Source organism: Ahaetulla prasina, chromosome 3 (genome assembly GCF_028640845.1).
Source record: "Ahaetulla prasina isolate Xishuangbanna chromosome 3, ASM2864084v1, whole genome shotgun sequence".
NCBI classification, from domain to species: domain Eukaryota; kingdom Metazoa; phylum Chordata; class Lepidosauria; order Squamata; family Colubridae; genus Ahaetulla; species Ahaetulla prasina.
Window position 1 is genome coordinate 160,638,604 of NC_080541.1, and position 26,383 is coordinate 160,664,986.

The window sequence follows — 26,383 nt, forward strand, 5'->3', positions numbered from 1 at the left end:
AAGAACAGTACAAAAATTGGTCTAGAAAAAGTCTACATTGCATTGAACTTAAGCTGAAAGTGTCCGTCTGTCTGAGAGAGAGAGAGAGAGAGAGAGAGAGAGAGGGAGGGAGAGAGAGATGGAATTTTAGAATTATTCCCTGGGTTTTCAGACTTTGCATGACGTTAAGTGTCATGTGCACAGATTTTTTCCAGTATGGGTTATACACTTTGCTGCACTTGCTAAACATAGTTTATAAATTATCTGTATTGTCAAGCATCCCCAGCAATAAGTGCTCTCTTCTGCTCAATATTTTCCCTTCTCCTTGGTGTTTATTTTATTCAACAAGGCAAGTCTTAAGTAACCAACATAAGACAAAGGTGTGCATCATTTTCAGAGTTGTGTCGTAGGGGATTTGATGGGGGATTATAAGAGCACCTTGTTTGAAGAAGTTCAATCCTTATGGGGCTCGAGGTTGACTCATCCTTTCATCCTTCCGAGTTGGTAAAATGAGGACTCAGATTGTTGGGGGCAATAATATGCTGACTTTGTAAACTGCTCAGAGAGTGCTTTAAACACAATGGAGCGGTATAGAAGTCTAAGTGCTATTGCTATAGCGCTATTGCTAAAAAACAAGTTTGATCAAATTTAACCTTGCAACCAAGTAAGGTAAGGAGAACCAAGGTAGAATCTGGTCAAAGAAGCCATGTCACATCTGCAGTGGTGGAAAAAACCCCACAGAAATTCCTGCAAGGACTGCAGTTTAGTCCTGCATGAAGGGAGTAGACATCAAATTGCTAAAAGAAGGCATTCACTCATTATGATCTGCCTGCATTAATCATACTTGTCTCTTGACTCACTTGGTTGAGTGGAAAAGGGAAAGCAAGAGAAACAAGCATAATTTGGACTGTGTGGTCTTTTTAGGAAAGACTTTTTGCATCCCCATTTTTGTTAATGTCTCTAATTGAAAAGTCCCTTTGAACAAATTGGCAATGCAATCCCATTGATATACAAAAATATGCATACTGCTTCAATAGTAGCACAGAAAATAACAGCTAATTAAACTTGTATGCAGCCTGATTCTCAAGGTCTCTGGGTGGTTCACAACAAACAAACAAACAAACAAACAAACAAACAAACAATTACAATAAAATAGAATAAACCCAAGATAAACGATGATAAGTTTAACAGACCAGATGGAATGAGGTGAAGGATCTCTCTCTCCAACTTCGAATAACTGGGCGATTATCCAGAATAAAGGCCATTCAGACCTCAAGGGGAATCTCACTGACAGGGGCTGCTATAGAGAAGGTGCACGTCCAGAGCAGTTCCACGTATGTGCATTTTAGTAGTCCATAATGAATAAGAAAAATAAGCAATTCACTTCCTGCTATTTCTCTCTGGTCAAAATTGCCTTCTATTGTGTCTTCCATGCATGGGAAGATGTATAACTCCTCCTATTTTATTTCACAGAGTTTAAAAGCAGAAAGGAGACCCTTTTGATCATTAAAAGTAGTGAGAAATGAATGGCATAAACAATTAAATGTTCAATCCTAAGCAGTTGAGTTTGCAAATAGGAGAGAAATAATTTTTAAAAAGTCATCAAGGATCCACACATCACCATTCATCTCCTCTTGTTTGACCCTCAGTGTATGTTTTAACACTAGAAATTGGTTATAATGAATTGTGAGTCATTTATTACCATAAGACTTTTTAAAAAAACATGTTGTTATGACTTAGACCTTGTTCCATCTTCACTGAGTCAATGCATGTCAAATGAGTGTGGGAATGTGCCTCCAACTCCTACTTAATTAATTTATGAGGGCATTCCTAATGTCTCACTTGGACATTTTGTGAGAGGGAGGGACAAAGATGAACCTTTGTGTTTTCTTCTTTGAAAGGGAAACTGTGAAGTATGGAAAAGGATAGGAAGCAGTATCAAGGATTTTTAGTGCATAATTTTACCCTTCACATTTACATGCATATTGAAAAGCACAGTAGAGCCTCAATAGGCTTTTGATTTGTTAGTTTTATGAACAATCTTGGGTACATTATATCCTATAACAATCTACCAGCTGTTAAATGTTTGCTTTTTACAATTCAGAGAGCTTCAACTATGGAATACAGACAGATTTAGCTGCTTTTTGTGTGTGGTAAAGCTAAGCATCACTAGGCAAAACCCAAATCCAAGATGTTTGGTTCTTCTAAAAGGGAGAAAAACTATGAACTTGGTCTCAGAGGCTGAAAATCACTCGTTCTTTACAGAAAGAGCACCAAATTTATCTTGGGGAACATGAGTAAAACTAAGGGAAAGTAGAAGTGGTATAGCATAGACATGTTTTCCCCTGACACAGGAAAAGAGAACAGAAGAAAAGAGAAGAGATGGATAAGATAGGACAACGCTTTGCAAATTTAGGACAGAGAGAAGGTTTCTGGTTGCCTTCAAAGTTGATAAGAAATAAAGATTCATACACTGTGGCTAAAGCACACAAGTCAACTTCAGGGATACAGGGAAAGCAAAAATGGCTGATGGCTCCTCCAACAGATCCTGAACTAAAGACAACACTTCTCAAAGCAAAAGCTGGACAACTACTGCTTTTTTTGGAGTTACAGGCAGTGATTTGTACCTTTAGCATGAAGTGCCTGGTGGTTATCCGCATTTTGGAAAATATTAAGCACATGAAAAAAATACCCGGATCAAACCAAAGCCACATATGGTTCAGCCTTCTGTTTGTGGAAGTAATGCCCATGAGAAACAATAGGCCATATGTAGGATATGAGGGCAATGACTTCTCACATTAAGTATGTGGGCAGTTCTTTGATTCTGCATCAATCACATTCATTTTGTTCCTATTTTTAAAGGTCAGAAACCATGATTAGGTCATTGAATAGCTTTTATATGTGATCTATGAAAACTTCTTAAATAATACAATCACAGAAACAGGTTCCTTAGTTTTTTGCTGTGTTTCCCCCCCTTAAATTATCCAACTTTAGTATTTAATCCTGGCTCTTTCTAAATACCCTATGTTTCTGAGGTAATTCTGCAGTACATAAAGTACCATGTTTCTTTAGTTGCCATGGCAAAATTTCTTTTCTCCCTCTCTTCATTGCAGAGCAACTTGTGTCTAAAAACTCACATTAATTGCTCCCACACACTAAACATTCTTTTCCTGAATATTTTCTTAACCAGTGGTGAGCAATCAATTTTTGCACTAAATCAAGAAATGGAGATGTAAGAGTCAAGGGTTGGATTTCAGACGAACATTTATTAATTTCCTAAATGCAGTAGTGACTGCAAACCAAAAAAAATTCAACCGCTGTCTCATTCACACACTTTCCATGAGATTGGCCCCAATATTCTTTCCTGGTCCTGCCTTTTCTGGATAACCCTTCAATGACTAGAGCCCACTTACATGACTTTGGTGCACAGCCTATTGGTATAAAGGCTAGTCAGTTAGATTACAAGTGGAAGATTACACATTTTATCCAGCAAATAACTACTCTCCGTTAGCTAGTAAGATCTTGCACTCTAGCCAGCAAAATTCCATCATTAATCATGACATTTGAAAGGGGAAGGGAAGAGGGGAAGGGAGTGGAGGAGAGGGAGGAGAGAGAAAAGGGAAAAGGAAGAAGGGAGGGGAGAGGATCCAGCTAATATGTAAGCGTAAAAGAAATAATCAGGAAGCAATCTTCAGAGAGACTGCCTCATTTTCCATGTTAACTGTGTCTCTACAAGTCAAAGCAGAGCAATACTTTCTCGGTATGAATCACCATTCAGATCCTACTGCCATCTCGATTAATCTCCTCCTTATTCTTTCTCTACTAATACTGCTATTATTTGAGTGGCAGGTCAATTTATTCTTTGTTTGTCTGTTGAGTGTTACACCCCGTTTTCAAAAATAAACATATTTTTCCTTAATCAGACAAAGCTTTTAGAGCATTTTGATACTGTTTGCTTAGTAGGTGTGGATTTTGGATTCTGTAATATTCTTTTTGTAGAGGGAATGCTTATCGAATTTTCAGAGGATCCAAAATTGGATAGGAAATAATGCCCTGGAAGACAGAATTAAAATTCAAAGTGAACCTAAGAGGTAGGACAAATGTGATGGCATGTGGGCTAGAGTAGCTCCTGGCTATTTTCCAGTGAGATAAGAGGCAAAGAAGCTTGAAATTTTTGATAGGCAGAAAGAGAGTAAAGATGGGGGTCTTCCTAACATTTTGCAGGGTATATCTCCAGCTAGTTTGATCCAGTGTTTAAAGCACCAGCTAGCAAGCAGGAGATTGTGAGTTCTAGTCCCACCTTAGGCATGAAAGCCAGCTGGGTGACCTTGGGCCAATTACTCTCTCACAGCCCAGCTCACCTCATAGGGTGATTGTTGTTGTGGGGAAAATAAGAAGAGGAAGGTACATTGGTAAAGTTTGCAGCCTTGAGCTATTTATAAAAAAATAAAAGTGGGATACAAATAAATACATAAATAAATAAGTGCTTTAGTCTGGCAAGATTTCTTTCTATAGGCAAGCAACAATAAAGGAACTACTGAGAAGTAACTGGTCGTGTTGTTCTTGGTTTCTTGAGCCCGACAAAAAATGAGATGAAAATAACCAGATTAAATTTGATACAGACAAGTGGAAATTCTTGAAATATTACCCTATTACATACTGAATTTTAGCCAGGAGTGGGACATGGCTGCGAAAAAGATAAATGCATTATTTGGCTGCAGTAGCAAATATATCTTCTAAATCATGGGTAATAATAATTTCACTTTATTCTGGATTGGTCAGACTATAACTCAAGGGCTTCTTCAGTTGGGAAGATTCCAGCAACCTGTATCAGATGTAAAGAAGGACAGTGGGGATGATCAAGGGACTAGAAGTTGTCCTATGTAGAGAGATTGATGCAATTGGCCAACCAAAGTGCGTATAGTCAAGGCTATGGTTTTCCCAGTTGCAATGTATGGCTGTGAAGGTTGGACCATAAGAAAGGCTGAGCGCCAAAGAATTGAGGCCTTTGAACTCTGGTGCTGGAGAAGACTCCTGCGAGTCCCTTGGATTGCAAGGCGAACAAACAAGTCAGTTCTAGAGGAGATCAACCCTGACTGCTCTTTAGAAGGCCAGATCCTGAAGTACTGAAATACTTTGGCCACGTAATGAGAAAGAAGGACTCACTGGAGAAGAGCCTAATGCTGGGAAAGATTGAGGGCAAAAGAAGAAGTGGACGACAGAGAATGAGGTGGCTCGATGGAGTCACTGAAGCAGTAGGCATGAGTTTAAATGGACTCCAGAGGATGGTAGAGGACAGGAAGGCCTGGAGGAATGTTGTCCATGGGGTTGCGGTGGGTCGGACATGACTTCGCAACTAACAACAACAACAAACTTTGGAAAGTAAAAGCTGAGGATGTCTATGATAGCATTCTTCAGTATGCTATCATGCTGAAGTAGTGTCACATGAAAGAAAGCTAAGGTCTTTTCTTATCATCCCAAAGGGAGGACACAGAATAAGAGATTGAAGAAAAAGGAAAACAGATTCTTCCTGAACATTAGGAAAACAATCCTTACACGAAGAAGAATTCAGGGGTTAAAACCTGAGAGGTGGTAGACCCCAGAGTCTCTATAGATACTTTTGTGGAATGCTTTATTTATTTGCACATACATACATATAATTTATAGGCCATCCAAATCCAATGACTCTGGGCAACTTGTAATTTAAAAAGTTAAGAAAAAATTAAAAAGAAATCATAAGCATCTCTAAGACAAACATATTTTTAAGAACACACCAAATATCTAACAGGATTCAAATTTTCACTCTTCCCCTGAAGCCTGGGATAATAGCTAGGCTTTTAATAGTTCCATGAACATCATTAGGGTGGGAGCCATCCAGATTTCTTGAGTACATCATTCCAGAAGGCAAGTCAGAAAACAGAGGAGGCCTTCATAGCTCCAGAAAATCTAAATTATATGATTAAATATATATATATATAGAGAGAACAACATTGCCAAAAAGGCACTAAGAGTTCTTAACCTAATTTTGTGTAGCTTCTTCTCTGGTAATATTGTACTACTAACTAGAGCATACAAAACATTTGCTAGACCAATCCTTGAATACAGCTCATCTGTCTGGAACCCGCACTGCATATTGAACATAAATACAATTGAGAGAGTCCAGAGATATTTCTCAAGAAGAGTCCTCTGCTCACAATAAAATACCTTATGCCACCAGACCCCAAATTTTGGGCTTAGACAATTTAGAACTAAACAGACTTCAATCTGATCTGAGCATAGTACATAAAATTATCTACCACAATGTCCTACCTGTCAATGACTACTTCAGCTTCAACCACAACAATACACGAGCAAATAATAGATATAAACGCAAGGTAAACCTCTCCAGTTTCTATTGATTGCAGAAAATATGACTTCAGTAACAGAGTGGCAAATGCCTGGAATGCACTACCTGACTCTGTAGTTTCTTCCCCAAACCCCAAAACTTTAAGCTTAAACTGTGTACTGTTGACCTCACCCCATTCCTAAGAGGTCTGTAAGGGGTGTGCATAAGTGCACCCATGTGCCTATCGTCCCTGTCCTAATATTCCTTTTTTACTTACTGTTTTCATGTATCCAAATTATGTTTACACTTTTACCTGTTATCTTATATATGATTGACAAATAAATAAATAAAATAAATGTTTGAGTCTATGATTCAGTAAGACTATTGCTGACAAGATTATTTTAAAAATAAATTAGTAATAATAATAGTACTCTATAGAGACCTATCTCATTTAATGCTTAAGCAAAGCTTAGAATTCTAGGCATTTTATTAATAATATATTCATGTTCAATAGTGTATTTATTTTATAAATTAGATTTTTATCCCACCTTTATTTCTTTATATGTAATATATTACTTATGCACTGAGCAAACATAACACTCCTTCCTTCTATTTTCCCTACAACAACAACCTTGGGAAGTGAGTTGGGCTGAGAGAGAGCCAAAGATCGGAGACTGAGAACCAAAGATCGGAGACTGACCCAAAGCAACCTTGCCTAAATCAAGATTAGAACTCATAGTCTCCTGGTTATTGACCCAAAATCACCCACCTGCCTAAAGGGCGACTAGAACTCACAGTCTCTTGATTTCTAGGCCAGCATCTTCACCACTACACCAAACTGACTCTCCATTGATAGCTACTATATGCAAATCCCACAATTTCCAAATTTAACAGGATATTGTGATTAGAATCCTGTGTATGTGTGCTGTGGTTCTATATGTGCATGCATTTCCCCCAACCCACCCCATTCTCAAATAGCATCTGTGAGAAGATTGCATATTGAGGTGTATGAGTTATGGAAGAGCAGATTGAAGAACTGTGGCTTCAAAATACTCCTACAAAATACATTTGGAACTGTTGATATAATTGTTCATTAGCTTAAAATATCTAATGGTAGGTGGTTAAGAGCTCTTGTTTTCCTGCTGCTTGTTAGATGTAGATTATTGTCACAGCAACAGTGGTCCCAATCAGAAAACCTTTTTCAATACCAGCGATGCAATAAAAAAATTATCACAAGAGCCTATTCAAATTATAGAAAACTATTTTTTGGAACAGAAATTTTGTTGTTTAGGATACAGAAACCAAGAAATGTAAAAATATTAGAATTCAGTAACGTTGAATAATTAACCTCCAACCATTTGACTAGTCAGGCGTCTTCAGATTGAATAATGGTGTCATGAAATTTGGCCTTTTTAAAGAATGGTTTCTGACTGACTTTATTGGTATTTTGGTTTTATATTAGTCTGGCTTCTAAGTTTTACTAGAATATTACCTCTGTTCTGCAAAATTGGTGTTAACTGAAGCTGCAATTTGAAGAAGCTCTAGATTAGTATTAGCTGTTGGATCTACTGTATCTCACATTCCTTTTGATGCCATCTGTACAATTTTTAGCACGAGATATAAAGTAGCAGGTCAGCTTTTCTGTAAAGCTCAGTAAATAACCAATATTACACCATTTGGCTCTCTTATTTCTGGAAGGATAATTGTTCAGACTTCTTTGACATTTTTCCTGCTATGGCATACTTCCAGTGTTGTGTGTTTTACATGATAATATTATTTGCCACACATTGTCTGGAATACCTTGGAGGTCTTCTAGTCCTCTCACATTCGATCAGGTTTAGTGATCAGGAGCCTTTTCTAAAAGTTCAAAATATACAAAAACTTGTAAGAGTCCCTTAAAATTTTTGAGACCGCCTTTAAGACTGTGCAGATTTTAAACACAAAACATTTGCTTTCAGATTTCTCAACTGCAATGTTGTCATAGCAATAGAATTCTGAGCAGATATAAATTAGAGGTATACTATTTTGATCCAAATATTTTTCCCAGACAAAAAATGGTTAGTTATACATACGAAATTATGAATCAATACTTAGAATACTTAGAATGAAATAATGTTAAGCTAATTGGCACTATGGTATCCTCAGTGCTTGATACCCTGTTTCCCCCCAAATAAGATAATAAGCCCAATCGGGCTTTTAAGGGCATGGCAATAAGGCCCAGCACTTATTTCAGGGTTCAAAAAAATATAAGGCAGGGTCTTATTTTCGGGAAAATACAGTAGTTGCACAGCCTAAGAGTTCACACTCCACAATAAACCATCATAGATAGGAAGGGCCAGTGGTGGGATTCAAATTTTTTTACTACGGTTCTGTGGGCATGGCTTGGGGTGTGTGGCAAGGGAAGGATACTATAAAATCTTCATTCCCACCCCACTTCAGAGGAAGGTTACTGCAAAATCCCCATTTCCTCCTGATCAGCTGGGATTTGGGAGGTAGAGAATAGATGGGGGTGGGGCCAGTCAGAGGTGGCATTTACCAGTTTTCTGAATTACTCAAAATTCCTCTACCAGTTCTCCAGAACTGGTCAGAAACTGCTGAATATCACCTCTGGGAAGGGCATATCACCTTCTATTTCAAACTTAATAATGGCTTAAACTTAATCAAGATCAAGCCATATTTAGTGTAGCTTGTCTGAATTCTATGAAATGGACAACTAACCTAGGTTTTATTGATTTTAATAGACTAGTTTGAATGTCTTTAAATGTACATGAAAATGATTCTTTTGGGGAGAGCAGGGTTAAGTAGAAGACACTGAAGAATGACACAAATGACAGTTTGTGGAGCTTCAGACATATGACCATTTATTAAGTTGTGCCCGAGACTGTATGAAACTTCAAATTGTCAAATGCCCAAGGAGATCTTCACATCTCAAATACCGAGTATTATCAAGTATTACTTAGATCTGCTTGCTTGTTGAAGGCAGAGTGGAACATTCTTATCCATGCATATAACTAGGGTGAGGATTTCTATGACATGTCTTTTTTCCCCCTGGAACCTCTATTTGAGTAAGTTAAAACATGTTTTAGAGTAATCTGGTGAGAATTAGAGGCTTTTTATTTTGCCTGAAAAGTCATATTTTGACTTTTTAAAGATGTCATGTCATATTTCTGATTAATTTTGTAGCAAACATCATATTTTGGTCACATTTTGAACATTGGCAACCTTCCTGATAAGCCACCAAGTTTAAGCCAGCAAAGAAAGTGAAAATTTGCCTGTTTTTTTTCCTTTTTCTTATTTGCTCCCCAAAGCATTTTAATATTCAACAACATTGTAGCACCGCAAAATACAAGAGTTTAGCGAGATTTAAAGAATTTGACTGCTGTGAATCTTCCTCCATCAAGATTGTGCAGGATTTCTTTTCTGAAACTTTGGCTGGAAAATTAACATGTGTGGGATCTAACTTCTGTGGATTATCAAGAGCAACCCTCCTCCCCGTCCCTTGAAACTGTAGGAATGGAACATGGTGAACATTGTAAAACAAACTGAGAGTGGTTTAAACCAAGCAAAGGGGGAAGTGGCTGAAAATATTAGTCATAAATCACAAAGAATGGTGCAATCTAATCTGGATTACTCAACACTTTGAAAATAAGTAACATTCTAACTGGACTCGAAACAAAATTTGAAAACTTCAAGCCAGAATTTTCTCCAGATCAGTTTGCTTTTTTCCCCAGATTTGTTCCTATAACCTCTTGTGATATTGAACAGGGTTTCTCCAGATACAAGATCATATTGGTGGACAACAGAAGGAGTTTTGAGTTTGATAACCTCAAGATGTACATGGTTATCCAATGCAATTCTGCTGTTATTAAAAACTAATCCAGGGGTGACCATTTTACTCTCAAAATTTTCACTTAATTCCTTTAATACCAGCATTTCTGCACTGGAAGTGAAGGAGAATAAACTTTGTGTGTGTAAGCAGATTTTTTAAAAATTGGGTGCTAATTTCAGAAATTTATGAAGTCGTATTTATGCTTTAAAAGTCATATTTTGGGTTTAACTGATCATATTTAAATGATTTTAAGGGTATAAATGCTTGCATATTAATAACATTTTAGGTCATATTCATAACCCAAAACATACTTATAACTGAAGAATCTTCATGAAGGAGGTATACCACTGAAGTCCTACCGATTGTACTTCCACTGTTGTCCCTTATATCTTTAAAACGTTTGTTGTGCATGATACAATTTCATGAACAATCAGTGCTTGAAATTGTCTGCTTCCCTTGTTTCATTACATTCCTTTTCTTTTTGCCTTACGACTTGTGTTTATTTTATTTTGATGGTTTATGATTTAGAAAACTGTAGGATGGTGTCATACAAACAAATAAGCACCAATCCTTCGACCGTAGAAATCTTGGAGACTGGTTGTAAATTTACCAGTTAACAGGGATGCTTTATGTCAGACACAAAAACTGGCATTTAAAATCTGGCATGATTTTGAATCATACTTCATTAAGAAACGTCCTCATGCACTATGGGTAATTGGTATGATGTGGCCTAATGGGATTTCCCTACCAAGTGACAGCATGAAAAATATCATCAGGAGTCCCCCGGAGTCACTTAAAGTGCTTTAAGCATGAAATCCATCTGTCTGAATAAGTGAATGCAGAACAAGTGCCAACGTTTACCAAGGCACAGTCTATTTGCTTTTGGCATAATTTAACTGCAATATCTGATAGACATGATTCAAGCAGGGAAACTGAACACTAATTTTCACTAATGAATTCCATACCCCAAACTCACAAGTAAGTTGGTAGAATTTTTAATCAGCTGATAGTTCACAAGTCCACGGGCAGAAAAGGGTGATAAGAAATATTCCCTCAAGTGTTTGAAGCTGTAATCCAAAATGAATGTATTCTAAAGGGTGTTAGCTGGAATCCAGGGTACTTAGATTCACTTAATATCGTTTAAATATATTTAAATGATATTTTTAGTGATATAATACTACTAATAATTTGCACTTTAATATCATCTCAGCTATTTTGCAGGACATTTAAAAATTATTATATCTTACCTTCATACACGAATGATCATAGGGCAATCTCTCTGGAATTTTATTGTAAAAATCCAATAAATTATATAGTTAATTGTTCATTATCAAAAAAAGAAAAAGAAATATCTTTCATAGACTCAATTATTAAATAAAGGCCAAAAGGAAAACAACCAAATCCCTCTGACTGTAAGATCTATCAAATGTAGAGAAAATCTAAATTCAGAAATGAGATAGTATTATTTTTTAAAATTTGTTATACAAATCCATTCTGGACAGCTTATAAAATCTAAAGGAACAGTAAAAAAAAACCAGTTAAAAATAAAACTTCACTGACATCCTTGGGTTTAAAATTCCAACAACAAACCATGATGGGCCCTACAAATATATTAAACCCAGGGCTAAAACGGAGTCAGAATTTAAGGGTGGTCTTAAATGTCTCTTCAAGAGCAAATATCCTATACCGGTATCTCTTTTCAAGGGAACCTCGATACAGATTGGAAGAGAAACACAAACTCCAAGACATTGCATAGTATTTTCTCAGATTAAGCTCTTCTCAGGAAAACAATTGTATATTTAATGTTTAGATGACAATTGATTACATCTATCCTAACTCAAGAAGATCATTAGAGAAGCTGCTAAATAGACATTTATTCATTTTCCCACATGACAAACATTTATCATAGCTGTTCATGGGAAATACAGAGTTTCTTTGCTATAAATTTCCATTTGTATTAAACATATAACTCTGAGCCATGTATATCCACAATCTTATCTGCCACAGATGCTGGAGCTGACAGAAGATGAAGCCCAAAATTTTCAGCTGACAGTGGAAAATTTTTGAAATGTTTAGATTATACTGTTTATAACTAAAATTACAAAGGGGGGTGGGAGGATCGTAAAAGAGACAGAAGGCTTAAAGTCAAGTGTTGAAAATATATTGGAATTCCAGTGAAGGTTCTAGAGCAATTTCACAACTCCACAGGTAGAATACAATGAATGACTCAAATACCCATGGAGCACCATCACATGCAAAATCACTACTGCATGTCAATATGAATTTGCTTTTTTACACACAATATCTTGATTTTATTTATCCCATGTGGTTTCCAAACACCTTGCACTCATGGTATAGAATGCTGTACAGCAAGGGTGTCAAACTCAAGGCCTGCGGGCCGAATCCAGCCCATGTGGTGCTTAGATCTGGCCTGCATGGCCACCCTGGAAACAGTGAAGGACTGGCCTGTGGTGCCTCTGCCAGCAAAAACGGTCTGTTTTTAGGTGCAACAGCTTCCTGCCGCCGTCTGCCAGTGAAAACGGAGCTCTTGGAGGCTTCTCAAGCTCCATTTTCGCCGGCAGAGCACTCGGACCACCACAGGTGTCCCCGACACGAGTGACGTCAAGCTGGATACACCCACCCTGGCCATGCCCCCCCCTCCGAGGTCAAACACAAACCTGATGCGGCCCTCAATGAAATTGAGTTTGACACCCCTGCTATAAGGTAACTGAGACTACCAGAATGTAACACAGTTCTTTATATTAAACTCAAAACAATGAGAATATAAAAATTTGTCAGTTTCTACGAAGTAGAAAGCATAACTTCAGAAGTTGTGGATGTTGTTGTTAGTTGCGAAGTCGTGTCCGATCCATTGCGACCCCATGGACAACATTCCTCCAGGCCTTCCTGTCCTCTACCATCCTATGGAGTCCATTTAAACTCATGCCTACTGCTTCAGTGATTCCATCCAGCCACCTCGTTCTCTGTCTTCCCCTTCTTCTTTTGCCCTCAATCTTTCCCAGCATTAGGCTCTTCTCCATTGAGTCCGTCTTTCTCATTACGTGGCCAAAGTATTTCAGTTTCATCTTCAGGATCTGGCCTTCTAAAGAGCAGTCAGGGTTGATCTCCTCTAGAACTGACTTGTTTGTTCGCCTTGCAGTCCAAGGGACTCGAAGGAGTCTTCTCCAGCACCAAAGTTCAAAGGCCTCGATTCTTTGGCGCTCAGCCTTTCTTATGGTCCAACCTTCACAGCCATACATTGCAACTGGGAAAACCATAGCTTTGACTATACGCACTTTGGTTGGCAGGGTGATGTCTCTGCTTTTTAGTACGCTGTCTAGATTTGCCATAGCTTTCCTCACCAGGAAAGCTTTGTTGTTTTGTTGTTGTGGATGACTTTCCATTTAAGCTTTGGCTAAGACAAGGTGCAGCTTGGGATGCTTAATCACAGCTATTTTGAAAAAAAATTGAACTAACACATTATAGCTAGCTGACTGATGAGGGAGTCCATCAGCTTTCAATGGACTAGCCATATGGAGTCATTTATTTATATTCTCCTGCCATGAGGCCACATTGGCCTTTGTAAGACACAATTCTCCTCTAATTTAGCCTCATGACTGTAAATGAAGTGGTCAGTTTTCAACATAGCCAATACTTAGATTTGATAACTGGAGAATGACTTATTTTTTTCTGTTGGCCGAATTAAACATATGTTTCCCTGGATAGCTAGTAACAAATTAACTTCAGTACACTAGCCAGGATATCGAATGTTTTTTTTTAACTGAACTTATATTAGATTTGACATTTATTTTTGTGACATTCAAGAACTTCTGTTATGAGTAGCACATCTGTTTGGTGGAGTGTGGTCTCATGACAGATCTAGGAAGAATGAGTACGAGAAATAAAACAACAAGCTAACATGATACAACTGCTAAAGATTCCAATTCTTGCTTATAAAGCCATGAAGTGATGTTCAAAATCAATTGAGAGTGGTAATTGGAACGTAACTTTTTTTCCAGAGTGGAAGCTGGGAAGTCCATGTTCTACATTATGGAATAGATAGATGATTTCTCCATAGAATGAATAACCAGGGAGAGTACAATCCTGCCTTTCTCCTGAACTACTTGCAGGTTTTGATATTTTTAACTATATTATTTTTGGAATCATTTCTTTAAGATGAGATTTGGGGATTCTGGATTTTCCTGGAGGAGCTATGAAGCTTAAAGCAGTGTTAAGAATTTTCTTCTGGTCTTTAGCGTTCAGGTGCCTAAGGCTTGCACATTGTCTATAAATTTTTAAATTATCTGTATGATGATACCAGTATTCAGATAACATACTGCTCTACTGTTTGCTTCTACTATCTAATCCCAGGGAAATAGTAGACGCCTAGACTTTCTATCCAAAGGAAACATTAGCATGGAAAAAACAAGCTATTGATAATTATGATAAGATGAATTGTTTTGGTGTGGCAAACCCACTATTCTTCCTCAGTGGCTTTGGCTACTCCTGAAAAATTGGATATGTATCTTGCTAGCGTTTTGGGGTACAACACTTTTAATAGAGATGTAGGTGACCATAGTAGACTGGGCTACCTTTAAATGATTGATTTTTAAAACTCTTATGTGTGTGTTTGTGTAAGGCTTCTCTCCCTCTCTCTCTCTCTCTCTCTCTCCCTCCCTCCCTCCCTCCCTTTCTCTCTCTCCCTCTCTCTCTCTCTGTGCAGGCATGTGTGTGTTTGTGTGTGTGTGTGTGTGTGTGTGTGTGTGTGTGCTGCCAGGATTATATTTGTATGACTGCACAGAAATTCATTTTATGCTGCAGATCTTGATTTAAATGTCAAAGTGTGTGTTTAAAAGGTTATTATAAACAATTTATAGAGCTGAATGTATCAATTCTTAAATAAATACATTGACCTCATTGATTATTGCAATGCTTAGAGTTGCAACTTGACTGAAAGTGTAGTCAAGTAGGAACTACATTTTTAGAATCTATATATGATACATACTTTCAGGTTCTAAGTAATTTGAAGTTAATCTGTGTGTTGCCTACATATCTACATAGGTTCCAAGAATGGGGGCCTTTAGATGATAATTCACCATCTTGCTGTATAATTCACTATTTAAATATCAATTTGCGGGGAAAGAAACTGCTTTTCCTTAGTTTGTATCTTATGGCTTAAACTGGTTGATTCAATTTATAAATATTCCTGTTTTAGGAGTGAACTACTTTTATTCTCCTGACAAGTCCCAGAGAAAACATTTTAGGATCAGAGGTGGTGGTATGATACTGTACTTTTGGGAGACATTGTTCACTGGAGAAGAAGGAGACAGATAACAATCTCTGGTTACTGATGGCCAGAGGAAGATATGATGGGAAACTGAAGAAACCTAGTTTGGTGTCTTATAGCAATTCCACTTTCCAGGCCTTTGGGCTTAACCCCAATGCCTGATCCTCAGGAGTCCTGGGTTCAAGCTTGTTCTGCTAAAGACTAGGTTGCCCTGCAATAAGAACTTCTTCATCCATGATCTTAGCATGAACAGGACGACTGGGCTGGCATGCATTATGGATACCCATTGTGCATGGATGGAGGAACGTCTGCTTGTAAATCTGCCCATCCAGGTTTTTAAGGTGGCGTTAGTCACAAACTCAAGAGAACAGTGGAGGAGAATGGCAATTGTCATCCAGGAGTCTCATATCACTTTCAAACATTCCTCTGAAGATAACTAGATAGGACACTCTTATTTGTAATGTTGGGCTCTAGAGAACAGATGGCAAAATGTTCTACTGCGTAATGGTGAGCTGCCAAACATTGTAACTGGATTGCCAATGGACCTCCTTAAATTTATGGTGCTAGATGGTTTTAAACTGGTGTACCTGAGTTTGGAGTCTGAAGCAGCTTGGAGACATGAAGAATAATGTTATTAATAGCTACTAGTAATGAGGTCTACAAATTATTTTTAATATTGTTGGCAGCACGTCTTCTTCTGAGTTTATGAATCTGTTGCTTTAATTTTTGCATCTCCCACAGGCATCTGATTAGAAAATGTAAGAACAGAGTGCTGGACTAGACAATTTTTTAGATTTTTATCATGCATTAAATGATCATAATCAAAAGCCATCTGCTTCCAAGTCTTATTTAGTTATCAGTCTTTCTGGAAAAACATATTGGCTAAATACACTTGAATGACCATGTTTAACTTACATGATAATATTGATTTCCTTCACACAAGGAAGGTAGGGACCATTTTATTTCTGATCTTATTGATAAGCTCAGTACAAGGAATCTGGTGAAAACTCTGTTCTTCCACATTATGAAGAATGATGCCTTAACTAAGATTTCAGTATAAAATATTTAACCATGTTAAAAATGTAACACACTGAGGATTTGAATGACCTGCCCCAAATATTTTGAATTCCTAATTGCTATAGTCATCTGGCTGTAAACATGGACTTTCCATTTGGTTTTCATTTAATATTAATTTTAAGAGGAATAAGCAACTAGTTTGCCCCACTGTAAAATTTCCCATCTGTGACATGCCAATGAATATATAATTAATTCTAATGATAATTCAAACTAAATTTGCCATACATAATACAAGTTATTTGTCTTATGGCAGCTGAAGGACAAGGATGTCCAACCGTGGCAACTTGTGGATTTCAGTTCCTAGAATTATCCATGGCTGGCTGGGGAATTCTGAGAATTGAAGTCCACAAGTCTTACATTTGCCAAGTTTGGACACCCCTACTGAAGGAGGATGTAGCGATAGTGTCTTTCTTGCAACAAACTGAAGGGGGAAGGCAGAAAAAAATTGTATTAGGAAGGATTTCCTTGGAGGATTTATTCCAAAAAGCTGCTTGGATGAGAAACAAAACATCTTCAAAAAAAATCAGAAAGTCCAGTTGCCTCTTGAAAAAGCACCCTTGGGACAACCATGACCTGGATGACTGATAGACACTCAACCCATCTATTTAAGATAAATATTGGATGGTCTCCAGCCTCCTTTCCTTATTGGAACCTTGCTGGGAAACTGTACAATTGAAGAGAATGTTGGACAAAGTAGATTATTTGGAAACTTTTCAATTGGGTTTCAACCCAGGATATGAGACTAAGATGGCTTTGAGTGTTTTTGTCAATGACTATGGTGGAACCAAGAGATGGTGAGCACAACTATCCTGATTTTGCAGGACCTTTCAGTTGCCTTATTATTTTTAATCTGTTTACTGAATTTGTGAAATAGACACAATTCAGAACTGTTCCGATTGAAGTGTTATACAAACTATACAGATAAACAAGCATGTTCTACTACAAGAGTATTACTACTCTAGAGGAATCTGGATAAGTATTATAGAATTATAATCTATGCATTTCAGCAAGGATGAATGGAGTCCCCATTTTCAAGGACTTTATTTTCCTGTAGTTGTTCCTCACCAACAATTGTGACTTTGAGATATTCCTGGGATGTTCCTAGGGGCCCCTCTGGAGCTTTCCTTCTGCTTTCCCATCAGAAACAAGCCTAACTCACTAAAGAGCTGTTGAAATATATTTATTTTCCTATCTCTCTAATTGGATTGTGGTTTGATACTTTCTCAAATGAATTCAGAGTAAGCCTTGTTTAACATTCAACATTTGGCAGAAGGCTTACTTGAGTCGAGTTGAGTTTCACATTGCAAATGTTGTGACACAATTGACTTTGCCTTGAAATCTCTACTTAAAGTAGTGTTAACATGGAAGACCAAGGTTTCGAATATTGAAATTCATCAATCAGCTCTATTTTATCAGTTCACTCCTATGTGGTGATTCTTTCCTTGACTCTCTCAATTTTCCGTCATGAAGGAAGATGCAGCATAGGAAGACCCTAACAGGCAAAATTTATTCCTCAATAATTTAGGCAAAGCATGCACATATGTACAAAAATGGGAGAAACCAGGCAATCATTACCATTCCATTGCAAACAAAACAATTTCTTTAATGAATAATTTAGGAATGCATTGTATCTACTGATAGTCATTTAAAAACTCCAAGTGCAAAACAGGTCTCTTATTTCACATTTAATGTCCATTATTTCGGAACAATGCAATTTGTTTGTCTATTAACCTTAGATATGGTGTTGCATAGAATGCCATGAGCTGTACTTACAGATAACCAATTCCTGACGCTGGCAATCAGCTGAGTTACTCAGATCCATTCTCAAGAATAATACATTTTCTTTCACAGCTTCATCTGTATCATATGCAGAGGAGAGGGATATTTTATCATCATTTCTCTGGAACATGTACACCTTGGAGGATATTAACAATTCAGATATAGCCAAGCAGTTTTCAGTGTGTAAAATTCAAGTAACAGAATTTGTCTAAATAATGAATGCCTGGAGTAAGCAGATGCAATTGTGGTGTAGCCCAGGTCAACAACCAGTAAAAATGCACAGTATACATTATGAAAATGTACTATGAAGAGCCACATATACTTTTTTATATTTGTAGTAAAACTTATCTAAAAAGCCTGTTTACCCATTGATAAATTGTGGTCATTAAGGTCATCCATTAAAAAAAGTATTTCTTTATCTCTCTTCTAATTGGTCGAATTATTCTCAAATACCAATACTGTTTAATTTTGAAACTATTGCTTTTAAAGCCAATTTAGCATATTTAAAGAGTGTAAATACAAGTTATATTCTTCATAAACCAGGTCAGACCTTTGATAAAGAAAATGAGAAGAGCCACTGTTCAATAGTAAAATATTGAATTGTTTTATTAATTGGACTTAATTCGATCTTGGTCATCTCCAGTTTAAAATATTTCTATGAAGAAATGTCAAAGACTACACCAAACAGCCACCATCATCATTTGCTGCCTTGTAGAAGTGGTGAATTTTAACTTGGCCAGCATGATCAAAGATTGTGGAGGCTGAAATTTCACTAAGTAAATCTAGAAGGTACCAGTTTGGAACAACAGGATATAAAATTGTTTCTCGTCACAGTGAAGAAGATACTGAGCAATTATTAGACCTACAGCAGAAGCAAGGTTAACTAAAAAAATCCCTGCCAGGATTTTAACTCCATTCTCCACACTGGCAGCAGTGAATGGCCAGGTGTTCTGCTACATTGCAATTAACAGACTCCCAGTTGATGGATGCCTCCTTTGCTCCAGTATCCCTATCAGTAACTACTCCTGAACATGGGTCTTGAACACTAAATCCAAAACATGATTAATGCAATGGATAGATTGCAGATGTGCAGGAACAAGGATGCAGGAGAGATCTCTTGAGGGGTAAAAGAGCAATTAGCAAGTTCTTTTTCAATCCTATAGGTCACGGGAGTAAAACTCATGGTGTCACCTTGCCGTCACATGACATTTTGTACAGTGGTGGGTTGCCCCTGGTTCAGACCAGTTCGCAAGAACCGGTAGAAAAACGGTGGGAGGCTCCGCCCACTGACCGGGATGTCATCAGGAAGCTTCTGCGCATGCGTGCACGCGACTCCGTTGCGAACCGGTAGTAAAGGTAAGTAGAACCCACCCTGGGTTTCGTAATGCTTTTTCTCTTTTTGGGGCTCAGGTGGGCGTGGCATGCACGTGATGAATCCGGCGCACGTGTCGCCAGTTTGACACCCTGCTATAGGTGATGCTCAATGGGAAAGAAAGTGAAGCCATGGGACTCTATTGCTCACTTTCCTTAACTTGTCCTGCATTAAAAGTGTAAGGCCAGCACCACTCACAATGAAGCTGTCTTTAAAGGTAAAGGTTCCCCTCGCACATATGTGCTATTCGTTCCCGACTCTAGGGGGCAGTGCTCATCTCCGTTTCAAAGCCGAAGAGCCAGCGCTGTCAGAAGATGTCTCCGTGGTCATGTGGCCAGCATGACTCAACACCAAAGGCACACGGAACGCTGTTACCTTCCCACCAAAAGTGGTCCCTATTTTTCTACTTGCATTTTTTACGTGCTTTTGAACTGCTAGGTTGGCAGAAGCTGGGACAAGTAACGGGAGCTCACCCTGTTATGCGGCACTAGGGATTCAAACCGCTGAACTGCCAACCTTTTGATCGACAAACTCAGTGTCTTACCCACTGAGCCACCGCGTCCTTTGAAGCTGCCTTTAGCCACTATTTAATGGGGCTGCCAACTAACCAAACAAATTGTCCAAGACTGGGTCTTATGTTTGTAACAGGTAGCAACAGGCAAAATAGTTGTAGGGAGTCCAGCAAAGAGAACTTTGCTATGCTGCCTTAGGCCAGAGAATGCGGCTTTGATTCCGTGGTGACTTTTTACCTTCCTATCAATTGGCTTCAGGGAGCACCAATGGCCCATGGTGTTCTTAGCATTTTTGGATCAACAGGATGAGCTTCAAAAAATGTGGGTGAAATTGAGGAATTGAAATATTGCCAGCTGGATTTTATATTTTTGTGCTCTCTGAGAAATCTAAATCAACCTTTATTTATTGAATAATCTCTCCAAGGTTCATGTTTCAGAACTCTAAACAACAACAACAAAAAATCCAGTTCAAATTGTCAAAGGCCTTCTCTGCATCAAAGCAGTGCAGCTTGAAAATTATAAGTTAAGAACATTTATTGATTTTTTTTTAATGTTAAAGACAAGCATATCATTGAAGACTGAATGAGAGAAAGCCCAGAATTTATGAAAGTTTGTACTATAACCAATATCTCTGTCTTTAGAAGTATTACAGGATCCTTTGTTTTTGTTTTTTCAAAAGGTTAAAATACCTAAGCCTCTGGAAACAGTTGCAAACTATTGTGATACTCAGCTAAATGAAGATCTTTAGCAACTTTGATTACTGTAACCCGAGACAGGCAGCTTTATAGCTTTATATCCCAATAGCACCTGGGACATAGGTACTCTCACAAAATGTTAGTCATGGTATAATCAAAAATTGACTACTCTTCTCCTCACACAGATTCTATAAATTGATTCCTTACCTGAATTATGCAGGTAAATCTATTCAAAGAATAGAATAGAATAGAATAGAATAGAATAGAATAGAATAGAATAGAATAGAATAGAATAGAATTTTTATTGGCCAAGTATGATTGGACACACAAGGAATTTGTCTTGGTGCATATGCTCTCAGTGTACATAAAAGAAAAGATACGTTCATCAAGGTACTAGGTTTCAAACAAATCCTCATAGTTCCAAGTAAATTCATGTCATTGAAATTGTAGTTTTGTTTTGGAATAAATATGCATAGGATTGTACTTCAAGCCTTCCATTTTAAGTTTACCTATTAGTAATCAGCCCTATTGAACATACATCTCAGCAAATGTGCTTCTGGCTGAATGTTTAAACACCCAGTTGTGTCATTTTTGATATAAGGCCCCCTTTTTCCCCCAGATTCATAATTGGCAATAATTGCTACCTGACATTTCATTCATACTTTAAGTCAGTTACTGTACAGCTTTTCAGCAATGAATGAGCAAGCTGATTGATGTCTGGGGAGTAATAATAAATTCATTTCAAAAGAAATGAAATGGCTTGTAGCACTGCCAATTATTGACAGGCTTGGACTTGTTTTCAGAAAACAGTCCAGTAGGCAGCTGGAAACCCATAAGCCTGCAAGGATGTTCTTTCAAAAGAGATACTTTTAGAAACATGGGGGAAGAATTTTGAAGAGGCTATAGGAAGCCAATCTGAGATTTTATGAGTATAATTTAAGTCAGCTCTACACCATTCTGCATTGGCAGAATAGCAGATGTGAGTACCAGACTATCTACTGTTATTCCAACTGGTGCCTATAAACTCCCCCCAATTAAACTGAAAATTTAGAAATGTCAACATTGCCTCAGTCTCTTCTCGGCATCTGCAAGAAATTGCATGAGAGGTTGAGTCTGCTTACAGAAGAGCTTAAGAAATCCCACCATTCTTAGGGGAGATATGATCAGATTTCAGTTCACTCTTGGCAGCTCACTTGAAAGTTTAGACAATGTGGGAGGCATATGGGCATTGTACAAGATTGCTTGATAGAAGCTCGATAGAAGACTGCCAGCAGTCAAAAAGATGGTCAACCTTTTGCATCCGGGATAAATGGCCATCTGGATTTTGCTTAAAGGGCTCCATAGTCGAAGGCAATCGAAAGTTTCCTTTGTATTAAATCAGATCCCCCTTTCTCATAATTTGAATACATTGCTCTGGGTCTGCCTCTGAAGCAGGAAAAAATATACTTACAGGAGATAAATTGTGAAACTCTTTTGAAGTTTGGTCTCAAATCCCCAGATCTTGTATCATATCATTCTTTTCATTATTTATTTCTCAAATATTCCACATATTCATCATTAAATTTTGTTCCAAAGTTTTGACCTTAGAATACTTCTTTTTGTTTTTAAATAATCCATTGCAATTTCAAAATATTGCCTGAAAAAGACAAAAAAACAAACAAACAAACCCACCTTTGGATTAACAATAATGTGAGAGAACAACAATGACTAATGGTATAAGATTCAATTTTAAAATCAATCATCTTATTTGAGGGGGCGTCCTCCTTAGTATGTTTCTTTTGAATAACAGTTTATATCACACACTATCTTAAAACAATTGAAGCAATAAATTATAAGGGAATCCAAAATAGAGGCTAAACAAGAATTTATTTTGCTGTCATTTAAAAACTAAAATGAAGTGTGATGATGGGACTTGTTGGGAGAATAGTTCACCCAACTATTCTACAGAATAGTTGCAATAAGAAAGGAAAATCTATGGAGATTTTCAGTCATCCAGGTCATGGCTGTCCCAAAGGTGCCTTTTCAAAGGCAACTGAACTTTGCTTTTCCTTGAAGACATTTTGCTTCTCATGCAAAGAAGCTTCTCTTCAAAGAAACTTCTTGAATGAGAAGCAAAATGTCTTCAATGAAAAACATCTGGTTGCGTTTTGAAAAAGCTCCTTTGGGACAATTAGAAAGGAAGTTCCTCTTTATTATGGATTCATTGCCCCAAGGCTTGGTGTTAGCACTAATCTGGATACTACAAAAAGTTTGGATAAATTCATGAAGTCTCTTGAGGACAATTCATTTTTTGCTCTCAGTGTAAACTTCCTGTCACCAAGAGAACAAGAAAGAGAAAGCTTTTAAGAGAAAGCTATGTGTTATTTCTTCTTTGTGGCTATTCTAGAGGCATTTGTCTAACAAACAAAATACCTAAACGTGTTGTGGTTTGAGCTCCTCTCATTTTATGTTCTTATGCTCTCAACGGGATCTCCTGTCTACCAGATGCAGTGTAAAAATCCAATTAACATTTGCTTTTGGCTATAGAAATTCCCTTTTTGCGCTGGTCCTTTTTAGAAAAAGAACAAAACTCCTTGGGTAACTTAAATCTATGACTCTTTAAAGAAAGAAAAGAACAAATTGCAGTTAAAGATGTTCAGTAGGCTTAATGCGTCTTATTGGTCTTTATGTTTGTAAAATGGTGGTTTAGTCCTAAAGTTTTCTTTTTTTTGGAAACAATCCAGAAAAGGACATTAATCTTCTCTTTAGTTTTTCTCACTCTTTCATCTATATTCTTGGATTATTGCCCCAATGATATGTATAAACTTTGCTTTTGGATCAAAGCTATGAATGTATATCATATTTCAAATAGGCATCTTTCTAAGTAACACTTTCAAGAAGTGCAAAAAAACCCCACCAGCCTACAAAGATTTTATTCCTTCACACTTCAAAGATCACTTCAGAGACAAAATATGGCATTTTTCATAACAGCTTCAGTTCTTTGCCTGACTTCGGTTTTGCTTTCTGCTGTACCATTCATGCCTACATAATGTGAAATCCACCTTGCTGTCTAATGTCTGGTCTTCTTGGTGTGTACAAACACTGACAGAGGTACATACAAGCAAAGTTGAAGAATTAAAAAGAACAGTTAATTTGTAGAGTTCAATTTATACTATTATTGATATGATTGCTAATCCACAGCACCATGTGACTAAGTTCAGTAAGATGCTTCCTGTCTGCATCTCATTGTATCTGCAATATATTAATTGCATATCCCTTGGTTTAAAAAGAATTTGGGGAACACTTACCATGGTTTAAGGAATATTGCCCTAAAACAAAGATGTGGAAATCTAATTTATTTCTGTATGGGAAAATAGGAATGTACTGATAGGATTCTCTGAACAAAGACATCAATATTTGGTCTGTAAAGCAGTGGGAGTCCACTAGGTAGATGGCAGCAAAGAGAACTAAAAAACTATATTTTTGGTTGTCTGGTAGTGGTTCTCTCTTCCAAAGAGCCCCTGTCTTAATTAACTCACTAATGAAGGCTCTCTATCTCAGTTCTCAAGATCGTATGCCCCAACTGTAATTCTTGGCATTAAAGCTCAATAAAGAAAATTATATATGAATCTGAAATAATTGTTTTTGGTCTGAGATCCAAGCTCGGCGATTTGGTTGCAAACATTTTGTCCCCATTCGAGGAGACACCTTCAGTGTGGTCAGACCAGGACTCAGCAAGGTATTTAAAGCCCAGTGCTCCCGCAGACAAGCCAAATCCAAAGAGCACTGAAGATGTCCCCTCAAATGGGGACAAAATGATTGCAACCAAATTGCCGAGCTCGGATCTCAAACCAACAACATAACTACCAACTTGACCTACTAATATTCAAAGAGATTTCAATCTGACATAATTTTTGCTTTATGGTAACTGCATAGAAGTATGCAGTTCTTAGATACCTAATTGTAAAGTATCATTTGGAATAGAATAATTGAAGCACCTCTCAATGGCTATGCTGAAATGGATTTTCAATTAAATAGAAAGAGATGGGAGAGAAATTTTACACTGTTTTTCAAAGTCTAATTCTTCAGCTAGAAGAACACTCTTCTGCTTATCACTCAGTTCACATGGAAGCCTCTGTTATCCACCGAATTCCTTCTGATTTATTTTCAAGGTATTGTTAAAGGTTATTAGGAGACCATCACTTCTAAAGCAAATACTTAAATCCCGTGACGGCTTTACAAATTTCAAAACTAGTAGATCACCGCAACTATCACATAGTCCTGATTCCTTTCCAGTAGAAAAAATTTCCAGCTAGTTTGTGAAATATAAGTAGCGTGGTGAAATATCAATTCACACTAAATCATGTATCTGAACTCTGGGGACTGTTCACTAACATATGTTTAAAGTCAAACATTCAAGAAAGCACATCAATACTAACAGACTCAGTCTCCGAAGAGCAATTCATTTAAATCCCCACTCACTTATTTTTAGATAGATATATTTTTGTAAATAACTCAAGGTGGCAAACATCCCTACTGCTTCTTTCTTCCCTTGTTTTCCCTATGATGTGAAGTGAGATGGGCTGAGAGAGAGTGACTGGTTCAAGACCCCACTCCACCAGCTAGCTTTCATACCTAAGGTAAGACTGGAAATCACAGTCTCTAGCCTGGGATCTTAAGCACTAGAGAAAACTGGCTCTTGTTTTTAATATTTATTCCAAAGCTACAGCTGGTGTAGAGTGCAGCAGTGTGGGAAGTTCTTAGGACCCACAGAATGGCCCAGGTAACACCACTGCTCTGTGAACTGCATTGGCTGCCACTCTGTTTCAGAGTGCAATTCAGGGTGCTGTTAACCACCTTTAAAGCTATTCATAGCATGGGTGCAGGCTACTTGAGGGAGTATCTCATCCCATTGGGATTGACCCGTCCCACTCATGCTGGCAGAGAAGACATACTGTAGGCCTGTTGGCCTGATTATTCTGGTGGGCAGGGTCCAGGAAAAGAGCCTTCTCTGCCATTGCACTAGTCCTCTGGAACATCTGGAGTGAAGTCAACCCGCTACCCTCCTGACCTTCCATAAGAGCCAAAGACCTGGCTCTGCCAGCTGGCTTAGGGCCCCAGTGGGGGAACATCACAGTAGAGATGGTTGATTTGACTAGCAACAGACCCCACCTCCGTCTTCCATCCTGCCCCCTCCCTATCATTAATTGGATCATAATGTTTGGCTTGTTTTAAGTTATTTGTGTTTTTAATATATATGTATATTTATCTTTTATGATTTTAGGCTGTCCAGAGTTATCCTGTGGTAAGATAGGCAGCTAATACATTCAATAAATAAATATATAAATAGATGATAGATAGATAGATAGATAGATAGATAGATAGATAGATAGATAGATAGCAAGAAAGAAAGAAAGAAAGAAAGAAAGAAAGAAAGAAAGAAAGATATTAGAGTTCTCTTGAACACTAAAAGGAAAAAGTCCATGGTGTAACATTTTATTTAGCTCCCACTAGTAATATATAAAGTAAAGTAAAGACCCTTCCTTGTA